General features: G+C 29.1%; 2 long non-coding RNA genes across 3 annotated transcripts in view; both read right to left on the reverse strand.

The window, feature by feature from the left end:
• Positions 4920-11797, reverse strand: part of LOC107614373 — a 14080-nt gene continuing 7202 nt past the window's right edge. The window contains exons 2-4 of one of the 2 annotated variants that reach the window (XR_002352994.1): positions 6097-6161; positions 5820-5875; positions 4920-5153 (exon numbers count right to left, since the gene is read on the reverse strand). This is a non-coding gene — a long non-coding RNA (uncharacterized LOC107614373). Of the gene's footprint in view, positions 5154-5819; positions 6162-11797 lie in introns of both variants that reach the window. The other variant, XR_002352993.1, reaches the window with a different exon arrangement.
• Positions 10849-11191, reverse strand: LOC110266077. Its single transcript, XR_002352995.1, has 2 exons — positions 11118-11191; positions 10849-11041 (listed from the first exon to the last, which is right to left on the reverse strand). It is a non-coding gene; the product is annotated as an uncharacterized LOC110266077 (long non-coding RNA).

Raw genomic sequence — 11797 nt, forward strand, 5'->3', positions numbered from 1 at the left:
TTATAGAGATAATTACAGATAGCCGTAGTCAAAAGAATCCAAAAATAAAAGTCAATACCCTTTCAGAAAAATAATTTAACATTACTCACCTCCTAACTTTCATCAACTTCATCACATGAATTTTTAGAATGATCTAATTCATTTAACTTGTCTCTCACAGCATGAATAGACTTTCTGTTGAGAGGACACTATTATAGCACATAAGAATAGTTTGAATTTGAACGGGCTCAAAAAAAGGGACAAAATGGAATAAAATAGCGAAACTGCTATAAATCCTATACCCTAACCTAATATTAGGAGAGAAATACAGCAAATATAAATAGAACAACTGCTCACATCGAAGAATGAGAAGGACAGACTTGGAACCCTATATCCTAACCTAATATTAGGAGAAAAATACAGCAAAAAAGTGTGAAAAATAACACGTAAATCAACACGGCTCCCTCTAAACCCTAACCTAATGCATAGATAAAGAGAGAGAAGAGAGAGAAGAGGAAGAGAACAAAAACAACACGATGTCAATATAACGATAAAAGCAAGAATCAAAACAAAAAAGCCTATGCATAAATCTAGGGGATGACAGGCTTAGGTAATGAGCACACCTTTTTGCTATGCATAAATCTAGGGGATGACAGACTTAGGTAATGAGCACACCTTTTTGTTTAAATATCATGATTTTAGTAGGCTTTCTATATAATTAGATTTTCAATAAAAAAATATATCATATTCCAACGAAGATACACACAAGCTAATTATTTATTTAACTAAATTTTCAAGAGATAGGGCATCAATAAACTTAGAAAATTATGCTAAAAGGAAAGCAATAAAATATACAATCAAGAAATTAAGAGATAAACAAAAGAGAGTAACAAATAAGGATAAACTACTTACTAATTTTATTCCAACAATGAGGGAAACAAAATATGTATTTATAAAGTAACTAATCAAGAATATAAAAAACTAAAAATAAATTTATTAACTTATTTTTTACTCACGTATGAGCTTTCATATATTAGAAAAAATAAAGATTATAAACCCACTTAAAAGAACACAAAAATAATTTTATAAAAATAAGCAAGTAGTTGTATTGAAAAAATGTTTATGATACCTATAAAATCAACATGGGCATCATATAGAAATAACAACCCCTATTATTTACCCCTTACAGAAACAGAAAACAAAAACATGAAAGATTCAATCAAGGAATAAAGAAATAAACAAAAGAGAGTAACATACAAGGATAACCTTCTTACTAATTTGATTTTAAAAAATACGACAACGAAATATAGAATATTCCACTTTTTTAACACAGGAGCTTTTTGAAATTAAATGCATAAAAATGTATCACTTGTAAAAATGTTTCAAAAATTCTCTAAAAATAAACATTAAAAAACACACAAAAAAACATAATCAGCGTTAATTAGAATTAAAAAAAAAAGGAAAGAAAACTATATTTGACTCTTAATTCCTTTGTGTACAAAATTTCAAAAGAAGAAAAATGGCAAAAGTGTTGATGATAATTGTAAAATCAATATAGACCTCATACAAATAACAATCCTCATTAGAAGAAAAAAAAATAAAAAGGCAAAAATCTAAACCTGACTATAAATTCTTTTCAATACAAAAAATCAGAAAAAAAATGTTCATGATACTTATAAAACCAACATGGAGCTCATATATTAACAATCCCGAGCATTTACTCCCACAGAAACAGTAAACAAGAAAATGGATCATTCAATCAAGAAATAAAAAAATAAACAAAAGAGAGTAAAGCCAACACAAAAAAAACAAAGAAATAACCCTAAAGAGAGAAGATATCAAATAAAAGCCAGCATGTTATAAAATTCACAACAGTAGTGTTAATTATACAAATAATTACTAAGTTAAAAAAACAAAATTTTAGTTAAAAGAAAAAAATAAAAAGGCAAAAATATAAATCTAAGTATGAATTCCTTTCACTGCAAAAATCAGAAAAAAAAAATGTTTATGATACTTATAAAATCAACATGGAACTCATATTAATAACAATTCCGAGTATTTATCCCGTAGAAACAGAAAACAAAAAAATAGATCATTCAATAAAGAAATGAAAAAGTAAACAAAACAGAATAAGGCCCACAAAAAATAATACAGAAATAACCCTAAAGATACATAAGATATCAAATAAAGGCCAAGATATTAGTCCTCTCCTGTGTATGCATGAATTCTGTACAAAATGACTAATTTATGATTTTAAAATTCTGAAAAACAGCTTATGCTTTCTTAGTTTTTAAACCTTGGTAATTTTTTTAATTAAAAGAATCAAAGCAAGATGCATCATGCACAATAAAGCACAAGACAACCAGCAAGATGCATTTAGAATTAGCATGCTATAGCGAAAAAAAAAAAGTAAAAACTGAAGAATGATTTACCCTTTCGGACTAAACGAAGAAACCACTCAGTTGCCTCTTTGGTTTATTAGGATCTTTTGACACTTTTCACTTCCCATCTTTTTCATTGCCTTTGAAGACACTCATTCTTTTCTTAGTCCCAGCAAACCTGACAACACACAAACATCATCAAATAGCACGAGACACCCAAATATAAATATTTAACGCCTTAAATTTCATATAAAAATAAGTAAGTAGTAGTATAACTTACTTGCCCAAAAAGCCTTTTCTCCCAAACCAAGAGCTGCTCCACAATTAAAGAACAGGCGAGTCAGGAAAAAAAGTATATAATAGTATCCAAGTAAAATTTAAGTGGTGTACAATTATGTATATAAGCGTATGTCAGTTACCACATTCACAACAGCAGCGCTTATTATACTAATCAAATATGGTTACTAACCTACGACACGTAGCGTTAATCAGAATTTAAAAAAAAATAAAAAAAACTAAAATTGACTATCAATTCGTGTGTGCAAAATTTCAGAAAAAGAAAAATGAAATCAAATGTTCATGATATTTGTCAAATCAACATGGATCTCAAATTCTTACTAATTTTATACAGATGAAATCTGGTTACTAACAACAAATAATTTTAATATGAAAAAAAATAAGAAAGGCACAAAGCAAAATTTCACTCTCAAATCTTTTCTGTCCAAAATTTCAGAACAAAAATAAAAAAAATATTTATGATACCTATAAAATTAGCATGGACATCATGTAGAAATAACAACCCGATTATTTACCCCAATAGAAATAAAAAACTAAAAAAAAAAAAATAAAAGATTCAATCAAGAGAGAAAGAACTAAACAAAAGAGAGGAAGGCCCACAAAATATAACAAAGAAATAACCATAAAGAAATAGAAGATATCAAATAAAAGCCAACATATTAGTCCTCCCCTTTATATGCATGAATTTTGTATAAAATGAATAATTTGTGATTTTAAAATTTTGAAAGACAGCATATCCTTTCCTAGTTTATAAACTTTAGTAATTTTTTAAATTAAAAGAAGTCTTATAGTTGTGAAACAACTTTAGATTTTTTTCACCACCATTGCATTTTTAAATGAAATTCATTGACCCTATCAGATCCACTTTCACAAACATTTTTACTGCATTACTTGGAGAAGAAGCAGGAAAGGAAATAATGGGAGATTCATGTAAAAATGTTTAACAAATTAAGCTCCAAAGCTACATTCACAAACCTGAGAATAAGTAAGTTGGCAATCCTATCAATTTGCTCCCCGTATGCCGCTGTATTTATTCACTCATCTCTAACTGAATTATTCTGCCTACTAAAAATATATACAAACAATTTCAAGTGATGAAGTAGTTACCACAAGTCCACAATAGAATACTTGCCAACCAATAAAAAATAACAGTCAAGATACATAGTATAAGGAGAAAATGAAATGAAAAGCTCTCGAGACAGATAACAATACAGTGAAGATGCTTGGTATAAAAAAATCATTCACATAGAATCATGTATAATTAAATAAAGAAATAAAGAAGTCGGAAAAAAAAATAAAAGCTCCAAATAATACACCAAGACTGAGAACAAAGAACAAAAAAACATCTGAGATCTTGGAATGGAAAGAATATAAAATTAAAAAATTTGGAAGCTCATCATATAATTGGAGATATTTTAGTATTTTCAGCTCCACAAATAACCTCCAAAAGACAAATGAAAAATCAAAACGAACAAAATAAAATTTCAGTTCTTTAACTCAATTGTAATAACATCCCTTGGCTTAAAGGCATTCATGGTATGTATTTGGTTAGGAATTGGCTTTAATTTGAAAGCATGTCATGTGACTAAATAAGTACTACCCAATTCAAACAACTAAATGGTATGTGATAAACACAGAACAAAATTTATTTATTCGAACAACTAAATAATGTACCTTACCTTCTCCCCATAAATTTCATATTTTGCCTATTTGGTAATGGCATGTGATAAATACGTAACATAACTTATATTAGTACACTCAGTAAGAATACCATATACCGTTTTATGGTGTTTAATGAGATGAGAAAAAATCTAGAAATCTCTTTTTTCCCAAATCAATGGACATTTTCTGATCAAATGAGTAGTACATTGACATAATTACAATACAAAGTAGTAACATGAATTGATCCCTTATGCAATGCTAAATATCTATCAACCAATTATATAAATCAACATTCTAAATCCTAGTAACAACATATGATGACATCTAAAAAGAATGGTTTCAATCTCGTACCCTTTGAGTGACAACAAAAGGAAATTAGAAAAACAAACTTAATATCCAACAATTCTTATTATAAGCCTACTATTTTTCTCATTCAGTAAACTTCTTTTGTTTTTTTCACAGCATTAATGGATACATTCTCTAAACCAAACAAAATATTTAAATGGCATAATTTCAACATAATAATCACATTTAATTTTCATTAGCTCCACAATAGCTTAAAGGACTTAATCTATTATAATCTTATTGGCCTATTTAAAAAAAAAAAAAGAGAAAAACCAAGACCTCCTAAAAAGTGAGAGAGTATTTTAAACAGGTTCCAAATAAAAATCGTGATGCACGCCTATATATAAATAATAAGGCACAAAGGTGAAAAATAAAATGAAAAATAACAAAAAACAAAGTAATATGAATGAAGAGTCATATTTAGCACTGGCACCGCCGCCACTGCAAAACCAGAGCGGACCATCAAAAGCAAATCGTCATCCATCACGCCTATCACTCATAACACGTCAGAATAGAGGGAAACAAAATATGCATTGATAAAATAAGTACCCAAGAAGATAAAAATCAAAAGATCAGAGAAACAACAGAATAAAATAAAGGAACCCAGTGGTTGAAATTACACCATACAGATTTTTAAAGAATTTTTCACTGTTTTAACACAATAGTTTTTCAAAATTGAATGCATAAAAAGGCATAATTCAACATTTAGAAATATAAGAGATAAATAGCTACAATCTGAAGTAAATGGTAAAAAAAAAAAAAGACAAAACAGCAACACTTGTTAATTATTTAGTTCAACACCCAAGAAAACAGAAGGGAAAAAAAAGATTCAGACAAGGAAAAAAGAAATAAATAAAAGAGAGAAACAAATAACTATAAGTTTCTTACTAATTTTATTTCATAAGAGAGGCAAACAAAATATGTATTTAGAAAGTAAATAATCAAGAAGATAAAATACCATAAAATCAGAAAACCAGAAAAAAAAAACAATAAACCAGTGAATACAATTGCACCCTCTAAATACATTAACTTATTTTTACACACCTATAAACTTTCACATATCATAAAAAGGTAAAATTTATAAACCCACACAACAGAAAACAAAAAAATAATTTATATAAAAAATAAGCAAGTAGTGGTCTTAACGTAACTTACCCAAAAGTATTTTATCTCTGAACCCAAAAACTGCTGCACAATTGAAGAACATGTAACTGACAAAAAAAAAAGGCAACAAAACCAAATTTGCCTCTCAATTCCTTTGTGTCCAAATCTTTGGGGGGATGAAATAAAATGTTAATGATACCTGCAAATTCAACATGGACCCCACAAGAACACTAAATAGTTTTATAAGAAACAAACCAGCTCTTTTCAATGAGATAAAAATTAGAATAAAGAAATGAAGGAAGTAGGTAAAGAAGGGTTACTTCGCGACTTTTTGAAGGCTGATGTAGGCTTCGAGCACATTGGATTGCGTTATTCACAGGATTTTGGATTTCTCTGAAACACAAAATAGAGAAAATACATCATAAAAAAGGGAAGGAATATCATAGCAACTTGCAACAATCCAGATGGAAATCAAGACACAATTTTTCACACTTCAACCAGGAAAGCAAAAACAGATCGAAATAACACGAAAGAAAAATGAATATTTTTGTCTTAAATTAATAATTAATCTTAAATAATTAAAGAGTTATCTTTATCTAACCAAAGTAATTAAGTACCTAAAATTAGCTAATTACCATACAATCAAATTAAATATCAATGAAACCCGTTAAACCTTAAAACCCAATGATAGAACAGCACAAGCAATACTAAATTAGTGTTTTGCATCATCCTAATTAAGACACTTGTTTCCTTTTTATTCTAGGAAGATCAGATGCAAATAAAAAATGACAAAAATATGGCCCCATAAAAAGGGATAGTTAAGAATGAAGGTGAAATATATCAAACTTACACCGGGGACAAGAACAGGAAGGCAGAAATTATGTTTCCTAAGCAAGACAAAAGAAAGTAATTAAGATCAATGATGATATAGTAGATACAATTGAAGTAACTAATTAATTAGAGTACGTGAGCGAGACCTAAGATGCCGACAACAGTTCGAGCGATTTCTCCTGAGCATGCATATTGATTAAAAGTTTTCAATATACAAACTCTAAAATCACAATGAAACCATCTCATCAAAGCATTATATGGTTAAGCCGCAAACAAAAAGTAAACTGCTCCATGTTCATCTAGTTCTTATCAATTCTTTTAAATTATGGAATATATATTTTTCAAGTTTATTGAATGATAGAAAAATGTCAGCAATTGAGATTTTAATCAAAAGAAATGCATTAGACTTAAAAGAATGTTAAAATCCAGTAAAAGCCTTGGTGAGAATTGCATACACCTTACTCAAATCACTACCAACCCATCAAATATAAAATCTAAAAAAATTCATAAAAACAGAAGCGCTTTTGTCCAATTAATAGATACTGAGAAACAAATATTAATATTCTACGGTAGATGCAATACCTTTAAAGAGTAATAAGTTTCAAGAAACCAATTTACAAATATAGTAAACTTTTTTCTCAATAAAATTTACTTGAATGAAGTCATAACATATAAACATATGAAGACAAAAGAATTATTTTATAGAAGATCATACAAACTGTCTGATTTACCTAATTCCATTGGCAACAATGAAAGAGTCTATAGTTTTCCCAAATCTATGAAAAGTTACCACTCCCCAATGTACTTCCTTTGCCTACTTCACCACCTCAATGATCTCTATAACAATTCCAACTTGGTTGATCTACATTACAATGGGGTATATAAAATGCATGAGCTTTAGAAGTGAATATTACGATATGTACTTTTGGTCACCATAGCAATTATCACTATCATAAGACTGGTATTGCATGTATCTCAGTCTCTATAGACTTGATAAAAATAAGGTCAATGGAGAATAAAAAAAGAAAAAAAAAACAACAAAGGTCAATCTGTTTGAGCTTTGTTTTCTTTCTTAATTTCATGTTCTAATCTCCTTTTAATATATATTTTTTTAAGTCACAAACTTATAGGAGGATCAGAAATTGCATCAAAGATTATATGTAAATTTAACAAAACAATAAGTTCATACTTGCACTTCTATGTCGTGATTTTTAACGGCAATGGAAGAACAGAAAGAAAAAGTAGCAAAAAATCAATTAAAAAATGAACTTATCAACAGAGGTAGTAGCTATTACCATGAAATTGAAGTTTGAATGAATGAAAGCGTTGCAGCCGCAGTGGTTTGTTCATTGCTTATCTAGACATTGGGTTCTTCACTTCTTCCTACAATCTTACAGCGTACATCATAGCAAAGAGTAACTTCTGGATTCTGTCTAATTGGCTGTTTTTGGACTTTGCTCTGTATTTATAATTATTGTAAAAATTAAATTAAATTTATGCACGTTTAAAGATAGACAAAAACAAAATGCATAAGTAAATACTATAGAAATCCATGGCAAAGGAAGAACAACATAAAAAATAGAAAAATAACAATTAAAAAAATTAATTTATCAAAAATAGCTCATGCAACAGTTTTTTAATATGGGTAAAAAACTTATAAACTCTATCTTCTAATGTATTGCATAAAGAAGCAACTTTTTTCAAACTCTGGATATCCAAACATCTCTATTAACGAAATATGATTAATTTTATGAAGAAAAAGTGAGAACAATTTTGAACTAAACAAAAGAACCCATCAAAGTCCATTTAAATCACTTACCTTAAGAAGAAGAGCATTACATGCATACTCTAGTACTGCTCTCTCAATGCATTTTGCATTAGACATCAAGAGATCATCTCCAACTAACTGCACAATATTGTAATGAGTAAAAACCATTCAAATAAGATTTCTTATGAATAACATCTCATTGGTAACATGTTTAGTATATTTCTAAAACTCTAAAAATATGAATAAAGTTCTTTATAATTTTACTCGTTTTCTGAATTTCTAATAATGAAATCCTAATAGTGTCCTGCTCACAAATACAACAATTGTAAAAAACTTCTAATTTGTATGCTTATTCAATATGACTATATTTTTTGAATTTCTTTTACCATGTGCAGGAAGTTGAAGATCACGGCCAAAAGATACCACTGGTATTTTTCTAAGAGATGAAGATTCCTGCAAAAAATCAGAACAAAAACCTTTAAACAAAAATTTCTTAAGTCCGTATGTTGGTTCCAGCTCAAATAATTGACCACAGAAAATTTTCAAATATTTCCAAACCTAAATCATTTTCTTCAAATCAAATCCAGCTGATATAAAAGTATGGCCTTTGTTTATTTGTTTTGAGTTAAAAAATATATATGGAAACAGCAACGGAAACGAATTACTTTTACAGACTCATCGTTCTCAACTTCCTTCCTCATCATGGATATACCTATCTGACGACATGTAAAAGAATAACATAATGCTTTTGCAGTATTTTTCTTTTGACTAAATTAAAAATTTAAATTAATCTATCAAAGGCATAAAAAATCTTTATGAGTACCTAACAAACTTGTTTTCATAATGGTATTACCTAGTCTTTAGGCAATCTGTATAATAATATATAATTCCAATATCCACCCCCCAATTTACAAACAGGAATGTCAAGAACAGCAGGATTTGAAACATTGAGCTAGGGGTGCACATGGGCCGGGTGAAGTCGGGTTTGATGTGACCCAGACCCGACCCGAAATATACACCGGGTCTATTTATTAGACCCGAACCCAGCCCTAGACCCGATGAAACCAATACACTTTCGGGCCACAATTATACCAGGTGAAAACCGGATAAAAACCGGGCCGTTAACATTACATTACGTTGATACCTTCTTATAAGCTAGCATGTAAAAAAATTCAAATTTTCAAGACTCCAACTATTAGTTAACATGGTAAAATTCACTTAGAAAAATATAACAAGAACCAACCCTTCTTCAAAATTAAAGCATAACCACAATCAATACTAATATTGTCTCACAATCAATACTAATATTGTCTAATAATACCAAATATTTAAATGAATACGTCTAAAGTCTTATGCATTCTAAATATAAAACATTAATTTATAGTCTTATAATGACTAATAACACAAAATATTAAGGTTTACAATACTTAAATTCCACATAAGAATAGTCATGATCTATCACTAATAACACAAAATATTAATTGTGTATGATGACCGGGCCACCGGGCCGATTTCGGGTGACCCAAACTATGGCCCGGACCCGACCCGAAACAATGACCGGGTCTATTTTTGAGACCCGTACCCGACCCTAGACCCGATGAAATCACACCAAATTAGTTCCTAAAGTATTCAGGACCGGGCCGGGCCTTCGGACCGGGCCGGGTCTGTGCACCCCTACATTGAGCAACTGCAAAACACGATCATAGATCAAGTTATGGTAAGATTAGGATTGTATGATAAAAGATAAGCTCAACTTATTTGCAAAAGTCACTTGATATACTGGAGGAATGATCAAATATAAAAATCTAAACTTAAAAAATCTCCAAGATATGTAAAATAAATGAACTCTTAAGGGATAATATCAAAATACTTATACAAACAGTAAGAACACACAACTTAGACAACATAATAGAACATATACATAAGAAAGGTGGGGAGAAAGGAAAAGGGGTACGAATTCTTTTCTCCCCTGTTTTCTTATATCGTTGTCGGCTTTATAATGTACCATGGCAAGAAAAGATTTTGAGGAGCCTCCTAATAAGCTTCCTACCTATGAGTGTTGATAACCTTATCTTATATTAGACCAAGAATACAACCAATCATTTCAATTAGAAACCACAAAGAAAGATCTAAATTGAAGCTCATAGCAGCGTAGACAACAACCCAAAATATAGACACATATGAATGAAGAATAAGTTATCAGATTTAGAGTTGAAGTCTAAATTGACCAAATAAAAAGAAGCCACTGTAAGTTTGTTAATAAAGCCAAATTTAAATTTGCATTTTGTAAATAAAGCCAGAATATTATTTGAAAAAATAGAATCTAGAATATCACTAATTATCTGATCTAACCTAACTAACAATACTTGAATATAGTAAAATTAGGCTAAATTCTTTGCAAGCTTTCAGCATAAATTTGTAACAAAACCTATAAAGTAATAGAAGCACTTAAAAAAAATACAGAAAACATAGTGAACAGAAGCTCCACAATAAATGCTCACATAAAACAGAAATGACTGAAAGCAAGAATGTAACAAAGCAGTTAAGGACTGAAAGGAGCTGTAACAACAGAGCAGTAAAAGAATCGAAAGCTAGTCATTCATCCCTCTTACACTAAATTAACAAATTTTTTAAACTACAACTTGAGGTGTATGCAAGCCTTTCAATTAGAACCCTGCAAGAGTCTTCAAATTTGAGTTTAATAGTTGAACATTTAAAATTCTAACTTATATTTAAGCTAAAAATCTAACCTAAAAGGAGAGTATGAGACATAGTCAAGACCAATTTGAGCAAAGAATGCAATAGAAGATGGCTTCCACCATCACTACAAGAAAAAGCAATATTTGTAACAAAAAAAATTGTTACAAAAAATCAAAATTTTGAAACAAAAGGATTTTGTAACAAAAAAAGGGGTCGTTGCAGTATGTCCCGTTACAAAAAGTTTTTGTAATAAAAAATGGAATTGTTACAATTCAAAGTAATATTTTGTAACAAATTTTTCTGATACAAAAAACTAAAAGTCATTACAAAAGTGATAACAAATTTTGATCTTCAAAATATTTTTCGTAACAATTTAAACTTTTGTGTCATAATATTTTGTTACAAAATACTACTTACTTTTGTAACATTTTTTATTCTTAGTTACAAAAATAGAAAATTTATTTTAAAATATTTAATTAAATAATTGATATATCAATTAATTTTCTAAACACGCTAACTTAACATTTATATAATATATAATCATATAGATAATTAGAATATCTTACATGTCATTAAGATTCTTTTACAATAAAATAAGTTCTACAAATTCAACTAAACACAACTTTTTCCTAACATAAAATTGTATCATATCGGATTTATAATTCTTGATTCTTCTAGCATATTTCAGTCAATATAAAGTCTAGCATGTTGGCATCAATTTTGTACCCCT

The sequence above is a fragment of the Arachis ipaensis genome, chromosome B08 (genome assembly GCF_000816755.2).
Source record: "Arachis ipaensis cultivar K30076 chromosome B08, Araip1.1, whole genome shotgun sequence".
NCBI lineage: Eukaryota > Viridiplantae > Streptophyta > Magnoliopsida > Fabales > Fabaceae > Arachis > Arachis ipaensis.